Raw genomic sequence first — 12,500 nt, 5'->3', positions numbered from 1 at the left:
AGTTACTGGTTTTTCCGTTTTTCAAAGTAAAATGCTGTAAAAACCACATGAAATCTCACAAACAGTACCGCTGTTTTTTGTTTTGTTTTTTTACAATAAAAAAACTGTCAGCTCAGTTGCCTATTTTTTTTGTTATTGTAAATAGAAAAGTGATTTTTTTACGGTAAATTTCTTCCAACTGAAATGCCTTTTTTTTTTTACTGTAAAAACTGTAAATAAAAACAACTGTACATTTTACATATTACTGTAAATTGCAAAATGGTACTACAGTTTTTTACAGTAAGAAACTGGCAGCTCAGTTGTCAGAATTTTATCGTCAAAAAACTGTTAGTTTTTTCCATTTTTCAAATCAAAATGCTGTAAAAATCACATTACATTTCACAAACGGTACCGCTGTTTTTCACAATAAAAGACTGTCAGCTCAGTTGCTACATCTTTTTGTTACTGTAAATAAAAAAAATGCATTTTTACAGCAAAATTCCGCCAACTGAACTGCCAGTTCTTACCGTAAAAACAACGGTAGATTTTACTGTAAAATATATTGTCATTTTAAGTGTTTGCTGCAAGCAAAGTATTTATTTATTGACAAAAGTTGGATTTGTATGATCAAACATTCGTTGCATTATTAGATAATATTGACGTTTAAAAACTATGCGATTTCATGGAGTACATGTATTTTGTCTGTCAAAATGGGAAAAACTAATACATTTAGTAAGAAAATAAAACAAATCTGTAGATTTTACGGTAGAAAACTGGCAGCTCAGTCGCAGGAATTTTACCGTAAAATTCATGGTGTTTTTACAGCATTGTACTGTAAATGGAAAAACAGTACTGCTGTGTTTTTAAAGTAATAAACTGTCATCTCAGTTTGCAATTTAAAAAAAAAAATTTGTAAATAGTAAACTGCTTTTTACGGTAAAATTCTGCCAACTGAACTGCCAGTTTTTACTGTAATAACTGTACAGTTTAAATACTACTGTAAATTGTAAAATGGTACAGTTTTTTTCCAGTAAAAAACTGGCAGCTCAATTTTATCGTCAAACAGTTACTGTTTTTTCCATTTTTCAAATCAAAATGCTGTAAAAATCACATTTCACAAACACTACTGCTGTTTTTCACAATAAGACTGACATTTTTTTTACTGTAAATTAAAATATATATATTTTACGGTAATATTCTGCAAACTAAACTGCCCGTTTTTACCGTAAAAACTACTGTAGCTTTTACTGCATATAGCAAAACGGTACCACAGTTTTTAAGTTTAAAAAAAAATGGCATCTCAGTTGCCAGAATTTTATCATCAAATATTTTTTTCCCATTTTCAGTAAACTGCTGTAAATAAAACCAAATACAATTTTACTGTAAAATATATTGTCATATTGAGTGTATGCTGCAAGCAAAGTATTTATTTCTATTTTGACAAAAAACACGTTTGATGTATATAACATTTGATGCATTATTAGATAATATTGACGTTTAAAAACTATGCGAGTACATGTATTTTTTTTCTGTCAAAATGGAAAAAAAATAATTTATTAACTAAAGAAAAAAAAATCTGTCTGTCGCAGGAATTTTACCGTAAAATTCATGGTGGTTTTTACAGCATTGTACTGTAAATGGAAAAACAGTACTGCTGTGTTTTTAAAGTAATAAACTGTCATCTCAGTTTGCAAATTTTAAGGTATTTTTTGTTACTGTAAATAGTAAACGGCTTTCTGTGGTAAAATTCTGCCAACTGAACTGCCAGTTTTTACCGTAAAAACATCTGTACATTTTACATATTACTGTAAATGGCAAAATAGTTTTACAGTTTTTTTTACAGTAAGAAACTGACAGCTCAGTTGCCAGAATCTTATCGTCAAAAAACATTTTTTTCCATTTTTCAAATCAAAATGCTGTAAAAATCACATTATATTTCACAAACAGTTTTTCACAATAAAAGACTGACAATTTTTTTATTACTGTAAAAAAAAACAAAAAAAAAACCGCCAACTGAACTGCCAGTTTTCACTGTAAAGACTTTAGATTTTACTGTAAATAGCAAAACGGTACTGGAGTTTTTAAGTAAAAAAATAGCATCTAAGTCAAAAAACATTGTTACTCTTTTTTCAGTAAAATGCTATAAAATAAAATAAAATAAACACTTTTACTGTCAAATATATTGTCATTTTTAGTGTTTGCTGCAAGCAAAGTATTTATTTGTATTTTGACCAAAAAATGTTTGATTTGTACGATAAAACATTTGTTGCATTATTAGATTACATACATATTTCTGTAAATTGGAAAATTATACTACAGTTTTTTTACAGTAAGAAACTGGCAGCTCAGTTGCCAGAATTGTATTGTCAAAAACAGTTGTTTCCATTAAAAATTACATTACATTTCACAAACAGTACCGCTGTTTTTCACAATAAAAGACTGACAATTTTTTTTATTACTGTAAAAAAAAAAACGCCAACTGAACTGCCAGTTTTCACTGTAAAGACTTTAGATTTTACTGTAAATAGCAAAACGGTACTGGAGTTTTTAAGTAAAAAAATAGCATCTCAGTCAAAAAACATTGTTACTCTTTTTTCCATTTACAGTAAAATGCTATAAAATAAAATTAAAAAAACACTTTTACTGTCAAATATATTGTCATTTTTAGTGTTTGCTGCAAGCAAAGTACTTATTTCTATTTTGACCAAAAAAATGTTTGATTTGTACGATAAAACATTTGTTGCATTATTAGATTACATACATATTTCTGTAAATTGGAAAATTATACTACAGTTTTTTTTACAGTAAGAAACTGGCAGCTCAGTTGCCAGAATTGTATTGTCAAAAACAGTTGTTTCCATTTTTCAAATCAAAATGCTGTAAAAATTACATTACATTTCACAAACAGTACCGCTGTTTTTCACAATAAAAGACCGACAATTTTTTTTATTACTGTGAAAAAAAAAAAAAAACGCCAACTGAACTGCCAGTTTTTACTGTAAAGACTTTAGATTTTACTGTAAATAGCAAAACGGTACTGGAGTTTTTAAGTAAAAAAAATAGCATCTCAGTCAAAAAACATTGTTACTCTTTTTTCCATTTACAGTAAAATGCTATAAAATAAAATAAAAAAAACACTTTTACTGTCAAATATATTGTCATTTTTAGTGTTTGCTGCAAGCAAAGTATTTATTTTGATTTTGACCAAAAAAATGTTTGATTTGTACGATAAAACATTTGTTGCATTATTAGATTACATAGATATTCCTGTAAATTGGAAAATGATACTACAGTTTTTTTACAGTAAGAAACTGGCAGCTCAGTTGCCAGAATTGTATTGTCAAAAACAGTTGTTTCCATTTTTCAAATCAAAATGCTGTAATAATTACATTACATTTCACAAACAGTACCGCTGTTTTTCACAATAAAAGACTGACAATTTTTTTTATTACTGTAAAAAAAAAAAACGCCAACTGAACTGCCAGTTTTCACTGTAAAGACTTTAGATTTTACTGTAAATAGCAAAACGGTACCAGTTTTTAAGTAAAAAAAAAGGCATCTTATTTGCCAGAATTTTATTGTCAAAAACATAAACTTTTTTTCATTTACAGTTCAATGCTATAAAATAAAAAACACTTTTACTGTAAAATATATTGTCATTTTTAGTATTTATTTCTATTTTGACCAAAAAAAAGTTTTTCATTTGTATGATAATACATTTGTTGCATTATTAGATTACATACATATTTCTGTAAATTGGAAAATGATACTAGTTTTTTTACAGTAAGAAACTGGCAGCTCAGTTGCCAGAATTGTATTGTCAAAAACAGTTGTTTCCATTTTTCAAATCAAAATGCTGTAAAAATTACATTACATTTACCAAACAGTACCGCTGTTATTCACAATAAAAGACTAACAATTTTTTTTATTACTGTAAAAAAAAAAACGCCAACTGAACTGCCACTTTTCACTGTAAAGACTTTAGATTTTACTGTAAATAGCAAAACGGTACCAGTTTTTAAGTAAAAAATAAAGGCATCTTATTTGCCAGAATTTTATTGTCAAAAACATTAACTTTTTTTAATTTACAGTAAAATGCTATAAAATAAAATAAAAAAACACTTTTACTGTAAAATATATTGTCATTTTTAGTATTTATTTCTATTTTGACCAAAAAAATGTTTTTCATTTGTATGATAAAACATATGTTGCATTATTAGATTACATACATATTTCTGTAAATTGGAAAATGATACTACAGTTTTTTTACAGTAAGAAACTGGCAGCTCAGTTGCCAGAATTGTATTGTCAAAACCAGTTGTTTCCATTTTTCAAATCAAAATGCTGTAAAAATTACATTACATTTCACAAACAGTACCGCTGTTTTTCACAATAAAAGACTGACAATTTGTTTTATTACTGTAAAAAAAAAAAACAAAAAAAAAAACGCCAACTGAACTGCCAGTTTTCACTGTAAAGACTTTAGATTTTACTGTAAATAGCAAAACGGTACTGGAGTTTTTAAGTAAAAAATTAGCATCTCAGTCAAAAAACATTGTTACTCTTTTTTCCATTTACAGTAAAATGCTATCAAATAAAATAAAATAAACACTTTTACTGTCAAATATATTGTCATTTTTAGTGTTTGCTGCAAGCAAAGTACTTATTTCTATTTTGACCAAAAAAATGTTTGATTTGTACGATAAAACATTTGTTGCATTATTAGATTACATAGATATTTCTGTAAATTGGAAAATGATACTACAGTTTTTTTACAGTAAGAAACTGGCAGCTCAGTTGCCAGAATTGTATCGTCAAAAGCAGTTGTTTCCATTTTTCAAATCAAAATGCTGTAAAAATTACATTACATTTCACAAAGAGTACCGCTGTTTTTCACAATAAAAGACTGACAATTTTTTTTATTACTGTAAAAAAAAAAACCAAAAAAAACCTGCCAACTGAACTGCCAGTTTTCACTGTAAAGACTTTAGATTTTACTGTAAATAGCAAAACGGTACCAGTTTTTAAGTAAAAAAATAGCATCTCAGTCAAAAAACATTGTTACTCTTTTTTCCATTTACAGTAAAATGCTATAAAATAAAATAAAAAAAACACTTTTACTGTCAAATATATTGTCATTTTTAGTGTTTGCTGCAAGCAAAGTACTTATTTCTATTTTGACAAAAAAAATGTTTGATTTGTACGATAAAACATTTGTTGCATTATTAGATTACATACATATTTCTGTAAATTGGAAAATGATACTACAGTTTTTTTACAGTAAGAAACTGGCAGCTCAGTTGCCAGAATTGTATTGTCAAAAACAGTTGTTTCCATTTTTCAAATCAAAATGCTGTAAAAATTACATTACATTTCACAAAGAGTACCGCTGTTTTTCACAATAAAAGACTGACAATTTTTTTTATTACTGTAAAAAAAAAACTTTAAAAAAAAACGCCAACTGAACTGCCAGTTTTCACTGTAAAGACTTTAGATTTTACTGTAAATAGCAAAACGGTACTGGAGTTTTTAAGTAAAAAAAAAAGGCATCTTATTTGCCAGAATTTTATTGTCAAAAACATTAACTTTTTTTCATTTACAGTAAAATGCTGTAAATAAAAACACATACAATTTTACTGTAAAATATATTGTCATTTTTAGTGTTTGCTGCAAGCAAAGTATTCATTTCTATTTTGACAAAAAACAAGTTTTGATTTGTATGATAAAACATTTGTTGCATTATTAGATACATGTATTTGTTTCTGTCAAAATGGAAAAAACAAATACATTTAGTAAGAAAAGATCGAGTACTTTATTGACACATTTTATTTCCAGGCTTTCGGGGGCCAAATAAAATGTTGTGGCCCCAGGCCTTGAGTTTGACACCATATATTGATTTTGATGGGATTTCTTTTATGTACAAAATATGTCAAAGTGGCCCTCGGTGGAACAGTTTAGACCCCCCTGTTCTGGAGTTTGTGTGTGTGTGTGTGTGTGTGTGTGTGTGTGTGTGTGTGTGTGTGTGTGTGTGTGTGTGTGTGTGTGTGTGTGTGTGTGTGTGTGTGTGTGTGTGTGTGTGTGTGTGTGTGTGTGTGTGTGTGTGTGTGTGCGTGTGTGCGTGTACTTCTTGAACAGCTGCCTCAGGATCCCAGCCTTGAGTGTGGGATATACTTTTGTTTAATGTTATTGCAAGATGGGGATGCCACCAGCATGGTTGATGGATGTACATACAGTATCAATCATACATGCCATATGTCCATTTGAAATTAGGATGACACAAAAAAATCATCTCCTGTATTTATTGTTGTAAATCCTCCGACATGTTTTAAGTTGTCTAATGAAAATATTGCAACAACGTGGTAGATGATGAGCAATAATCTGTAATCTCCAATAAAGATGTACAAAACGTTGCTGGCTTTGGGATGTTTCTTGCGTGATGTACAGTACGTACAGTACGTGCGGACAGGCAGCTGCTGATGTCCGTCACGACCACGGTGACCTCATCCAAACCTCGACTGACTGCCTGCCTTTATTTATCCCAAGCAAAACACTGACCTTTCTGTCTCTTTTTTTTTTTTTTTTACAATTCTGCACCAACATCTGCTCGTGTCACCCTAAGAGGCTTTCCCTTGGCAAGACGTGTGCCGAGGTGGTCAACATATCAATTGTCCGCTACGTATTAATAATAATGATATATTTGATTTGTTTTGCACTTTACATTGGAACAACAAACCTCAAACAAACCTACATTCTTTTATTTTTTTGTCAAATTGATTTTAAAAATATATATATTTCAATTTAAAAAATGTGTTTTTAGGCCACCTCCATGCAACCAGGAGATGTTCTAACCCAGGGTCCCCAAACAAGAAATAATCAAGTTAAAGTACCAAACCGGGCCGTAGTTTGGGGACCCCTGTTCTAACCTGTAACCTGCTTTGGAAAAAGTTCTATTACAATTATGATAACAAACAAGAAAGTTCCCGCAGAAATGTTGGTGGGCTTCCTATCGTGCCCTAAACCTCTGGGCGGTGGAAGATGGCGTACTTTTAAGATGGCGCCAAGTATCCAAATCCGTGAGTTTGAGGTGTAATCGTTCAAAATGAGCTAAAGAGCTAGCGTAAAACATTAGCGTGCTAATATGAGACATTGGCTTAGCATGTGTCCCATACCAAGTTAGGACTCTGGGATAAACGGTTGCAAAATGAGCTGAAAAGGTTAGCATGCTAACAGTTAGCATATGTGTCAAGTTATAAGACTAAGCCTTAGAGCAGTGGTTCTTAACCTTGTTGGAGGTACCGAACCCCACCAGTTTCATATGCGCATTCACCCAACCCTTCTTTAGTGAAAAATAAAATGTTTGTTTTTTTTCAAATTCAAGAAAAAGTTACCGTATTTCCTTGAATAATTAATTTAAAACCTCTTCTCACTCCTGCGCTTACCAAAAGCATGCGGGATGGGCAAGCATGCGGTAATTATTTTAAAACCTCTTCTCACTCCGGCGCTTACTTTATCATGAAAAGCACATTTAATAAAAAAAAAAACGTTATTATGCTCTTACCTTTACTTATAAATGATGTCCATGTACAGCTGCTTCTGATCAAAGGCAGTCTTCCTTATCTTTCTTCAGTTTTAAAAGTCTCTGGAGATCTTCCTTTAATTATTACCTCCTGCTTCGATTGAAAGTCCAGTTTAGAAAACGGTTTTGTTTTAGATATGTAATCCTCCATGGTAAAAGTGCAAGCAAACGATCGCTGCTCACGCTTGCTGCTTGTTGTCTTCTTCTGCAGCACCGGTCTTCTGCAGTACTGGTAGTTGCAAGAAGGATCACTAGCGCCCTCTACCACCAGGAGGCGGGAGTCATTTAATGACTCATATTTGACCCTGCGGAAGTGTCAAGCATGCGCTAATTATTTTGCGAAACGAGTTTGACCCGGCTGTAATTCTAGGCAGGCGAATACTATATTCCCGGCGGCAAATCAAGGAAATACGGTATATGTTTTTGGTAACACTTTAGTATGGGGAACATATTGTAAGTAACAAAGACTTAATTTAGAGTTATTTGGTTAGGGTTAGGGCCAGGGTTAGAGGGTTAGGGTTATAATAAGACCATGCCGAATAAGGCATTAATAAGTACTTAATAATGACTAGTTAAGAACCAATATGTTACTAATTTGCATGTTAATAAGCAACTAATTAATGGTGAATATGTTCCCCATACTAAAGTGTTACCGTGTTTTATTACTGGTGCACAAAATGAAGCGTGCATGAACATCACCTTGTTCAAAGAACAAAACCAACACAGTGCATAAACTCACAACAAATTACACACCTGCAAATCAGTCTGACTTCTGCTGTTGCCGTATCCGTAATACGCCGATAGGGAGAAGTTTTTACTTACACGACGAGTCGGGTGTGTCTTGACCGCCGCCGAACCCCTGAGCCCGACTCACCGAACCCCTAGGGTTCCATCGAACCCAGGTTAAGAACCACTGCTCTAAGGTATATGGCTGTGGAATTAGAGAAACAAAGTGTAAAATAAGTTAATGTGCTAATATTAGCATGTTACAATGCTAACAGTTAGCATGTGTCACATACCAAGTTATATGACTCTGGGGTCAACGGTTGCAAAATGAGCTTTAAAAAGTGAGCATTCTGCGATTGTGTTATTCTTATGGGTGAGGGCCGACATCCGGGCAACTGAGCTACATACGGGTTCTTCGAGCCATAGCAACCAGACTGGCGTTGAAAACAAACCGTCGCCATTACTCTTTAACCTGTCGACCTACGCTGGTTAAACCCGTCATTCTGCCTCCAAAATGCCGAAAAACTGTGTTGTTTTTGGTTGTGCTAACCACAACTGGAAACAGGGAAAACAAAGGTTGTATTTTGTTCTGCCAAAGCGCGATAAAAGCCCACAGAGACGAGACAAATGGCTCGCAGCTTTACACCGGGAAAACCAGGACGGTTCTCACTGGAGTCCCCCAAAGTCCCGGGTCGTGTGTTCGGATCACTTCGTTTCTGGTAAATATAAGGAACAAAAATCCACCTTCTTAACCACAACTTGGCTATACCGTCCGTGCTAATGTTGTACTTGTTGAATGTGTACCTTATAACGTTCGACAGCTGAAGTTGTTGTTGTACAAAAATAACATGCGGTTAATACTATATAGTCTATAGCAGGGGTCACCAACGCGGTGCCCGCGGGCACCAGGTAGCCCGTAAGGACCAGATGAGTAGCCCGCCGGCCTGTTCTAAAAATAGCTCAAATAGCAGCACTTACCAGTGAGCTGCCTCTATTTGTTATATTGTATTTATTTACTAGCAAGCTGGTCTCGCTTTGCCCGACATTTTTAATTCTAAGAGAGACAAAACTCAAATAGAATTTGAAAATCCAAGAAAATATTTTAAAGACTTGGTCTTCACCTGTTTAAATAAATTCATTAAGTTGTTTTACTTTGCTTCTTATAACTTTCAGAAAGACAATTTTAGAGAAAAAATACAACCTTAAAAATGATTTTAGGATTTTTAAACACATATACCTTTTTACCTTTTAAATTCCTTCCTCTTCTTTCCTGACAATTTAAATCAATGTTCAAGTAAATGTATTTTTTTTATTGTAAAGAATAATAAATAAATTTTAATTTAATTCTTCATTTTAGCTTCTGTTTTTTCGACGAAGAATATTTGTGAAATATTTCTTCAAACTTATTATGATTAAAATTCAAAAAAATTATTCTGGCAAATCTAGAAAATCTGTAGAATCAAATTTAAATCTTATTTCAAAGTCTTTTGAATTTCTTTTTAAAATTTTTGTTCTGGAAAATCTAGAAGAAATAATGATTTGTCTTTGTTAGAAATATAGCTTGGTCCAATTTGTTATATATTCTAACAAAGTGTAGATTGGATTTTAACCTATTTAATCAAAATTCTAAAATTGTCTTAATCAGGAAAAATTACTAATGATGTTCCATAAATTCTTTTAAGTTTTTCTCTTTTTTTTCGGTTGAATTTTGAATTTTAAAGAGTCGAAATTGAAGATAAACTATGTTTCAAAATTTGATTGTCATTTTGTTTGTGTTTTCTCCTCTTTTAAACCGTTCAATTAAGTGTACATATCATTAATTATTAATAATAACATAGAGTTAAAGGTAAATTGAGCAAATTGGCTATTTCTGGCAATTTATTGAAGTGTGTATCAAACTGGTAGCCCTTCGCATTAATCACTACCCAAGAAGTAGCTTTAGTTTCAAAAAGGTTGGTGACCCCTGCTCTATAGCCTAGCTAGCTATTTTCGAAAACCGGACAACGAGAGGATACCAAAGGCAGCGTTAAGATGGACACCACCGGGAAAACGTAAGCCAGGGGGGGCCAAAGAACACCTGGCGAAGAACAGTTGTACTTAAACAATACATGTAGCCCTCAAATATCTCAATATTTTATACACTAACACTTGATCTTGTTGTTAACTTCTGCGTCTCTTTCTTAGTAGCACGCAGGCTAAGCTAACTAGCAAGCTAAGCTAAGCCTGAGAAGCTTTAAAGTTCACTGAGACGAGTCTGACGCAAATAATACATTTTCGTTTTTTCACACGATATGCGAATAAGTAAAAATGCGTAAATGAAGGATTTAACGCCGACTTCCAAGCCACAACGCTCGTTAAATGCTTTTTCTGTCAATGCTGTGTTCGCTGTGAGCTGCTTTGTTTTCAACCAATTCCCGGTTGCTAGGGGATTGGTAGGTGGAAGTGACGTAGGTCCGCCCTCACCCATAGCCTGAAAGGCCACCGTTGTGGCCGAAACTGTCAGGTACGGAAATAGACACAGCTAGGTCTGGCTGTAAGAATAACAAAATCGCGCACATTTTTGAAAACCTAATGAACCTCTTTGGATTACTTAAAAAGTTAGCATGCTAACACATTAATGTTAGCATGCTAACAGCATAAATGATAAATGGGTTATACTTGTATGGCGCTTTTCTACCTTCAAGGTACTCAAAGCGCTTTTGACACTTTCCACATTCACCCATTCACACACACTGATGGCAGGAGCTGCCATGCAAGGCGCTATAACCAGCAGCCATCAGGAGCAAGGGTGAAGTGTCTTGCCTAAGGACACAACGGACGTGACTAGGATGGTAGAAGGTGGGAATTGAACCCCAGTAACCAGCAACCCTCCGATTGCTGGCACGGCCACTCTACCAACTTCGCCACGCCGTCCCATGTGTGACATACCAGGAGAATTCCTAACCCGTAACCTGTAATAACAAATGTTAAAATGGGACAAGCGGTAGAAATGGATGGAAAATAGCTCAAATCGGTTTGAATTGAGAATCGATTCTGAATCGGATCAAATCCTTATAGGTTCTCAAAGATGAATTATATAATTAATATAATATGCTTATATTATTATATTATATTTGTTTCCACTCCAGACTAGGCCCCCTTAGGAGCCCAGTCTAGATTGTATTTTTTTACTCATCTTCTTCCCCAGCGCTTTACCTTTTTCCCATCTTTTACGGGGTGCCTTTGGCGACCCATCAGCGTTCCTGTTCTGTAACCCTGTACACTGTTTGTCTAATCTTCAACGGGTTTGTGCTGAAAACATAGTTTTGTTGTACTTATGCAATGACAATAAAGTCCTATCCCAGGGGTCGGCAACCCGCGGCTCTGCGGCTCTTTAGCGCCGCCCTAGTGGCTCTCTGGAGATTTTTTCAAAAATGTATGAAGAATGGAAAAAGATGAGGGGAAAAAAAATCTATTTTTTTGTTTTAGTATGGTTTCTGTAGGAGGACAAACATGACACAAACCTCCCTAATTGTTATAAATCACACTGTTTATATTAAACATGCTTCACTGATTCGAGTATTTGGCGAGCGCCGTTTTGTCCCACTAATTTTGGCGGTCCTTGAACTCACCGTATAGTTTGTTTACATGTATAACTTTCTCCGACTTTCTAGACGTGTTTTATGCCACTTCTTTTTCTGTCTCATTTTGTCCACCACACTTTTAACGTTGTGCGTGAGTGCACAAAGGTGAGTTTTGTTGATGTTATTGACTTGTGTGGAGTGCTAATCAGACATATTTGGTCACTGCATGACTGCAAGCTAATCGATGCTAACATGCTATTTAGGCTAGCGATATGTACATATTGCATCATTATGCCTCATTTGTAGCTATATTTGAGCTAATTTAGTTTCCTTTAAGTCCTCTTAATTAAATTTATATCTCAAGACACAGACAGATTTGTTTTTGTATTTTTGGTCCAATATGGCTCTTTCAACATTTTGGGTTGCCGACCTCTGTCCTATCCTATCGAACTAAAATCTAATGTTGCCCATGTTGCTTGCACTATTATGTGTTTGTTTTTAGCTCTTAAAAAGGTTCTTTGAATATACAGTTGTCTCTCGATTATCGCTATTAATTGGTTCCGGACATCCATCCGTCTATTTTCTACCGCTTGTCCCGTTCGGAGTCGCGGGGGTGCTGCATTTATGACCTTTTTAAATATGTTTTTCAACATTAT

The sequence above is a fragment of the Entelurus aequoreus genome, linkage group LG12 (genome assembly GCF_033978785.1).
Source record: "Entelurus aequoreus isolate RoL-2023_Sb linkage group LG12, RoL_Eaeq_v1.1, whole genome shotgun sequence".
NCBI lineage: Eukaryota > Metazoa > Chordata > Actinopteri > Syngnathiformes > Syngnathidae > Entelurus > Entelurus aequoreus.
This window is presented reverse-complemented; position numbering follows the sequence as displayed.